Genomic DNA, 559 nt, shown 5'->3' with positions numbered 1-559 from the left:
ATTAAGGTATTAAAAAAAACAGAATGATCTGTAGTTTGAAATGAAAATTATGTGCAAGAAGTTTGTAGAGAAGTGACTATAAAAGTTCAGCATGTATTTGGGAGATGATTGTACGTTGTACTGGGATTACCTTTAATTAAAAAGTTGTGTGTGAAACTTATCCTAGATTTTTTTGATCTCATAGAATAAATTATAATATAATAAGATATGAGTACAGAGTGATGACTCTGGATGATTGTTGAAAATGCGTTTATATGGCAGATGGGTGAGTGGGAACAGAATTGGACAGCAGATACAAAGGGCAAAAAGATAAGTGAAACATTTCTATTTAAAATATATTCCTGTTAAAATATATTGAAATGTATTCCTGTTTACTCATACAAACAATGTAAATATTCTGTTAAAATATAAGCAGTTTTCCTTTTATTCCTAATAATAAATTATGAAGTGTTGCTGTTCTGATAAATTATCAGGAGTTTTAACATAATTGGAGTCTTGGTGTGATGCTGTGGGTTAATGCACCCTCTCCTTGGAAACCCTATACAGGGTTGCTATGGGT

The sequence above is a fragment of the Chrysochloris asiatica genome, unplaced genomic scaffold, assembly GCF_000296735.1.
Source record: "Chrysochloris asiatica unplaced genomic scaffold, ChrAsi1.0 scaffold00515, whole genome shotgun sequence".
Classification (NCBI taxonomy): domain Eukaryota; kingdom Metazoa; phylum Chordata; class Mammalia; order Afrosoricida; family Chrysochloridae; genus Chrysochloris; species Chrysochloris asiatica.
The sequence above is the reverse complement of the archived record's forward strand: the minus strand, read 5'-3'. Positions refer to the sequence as shown.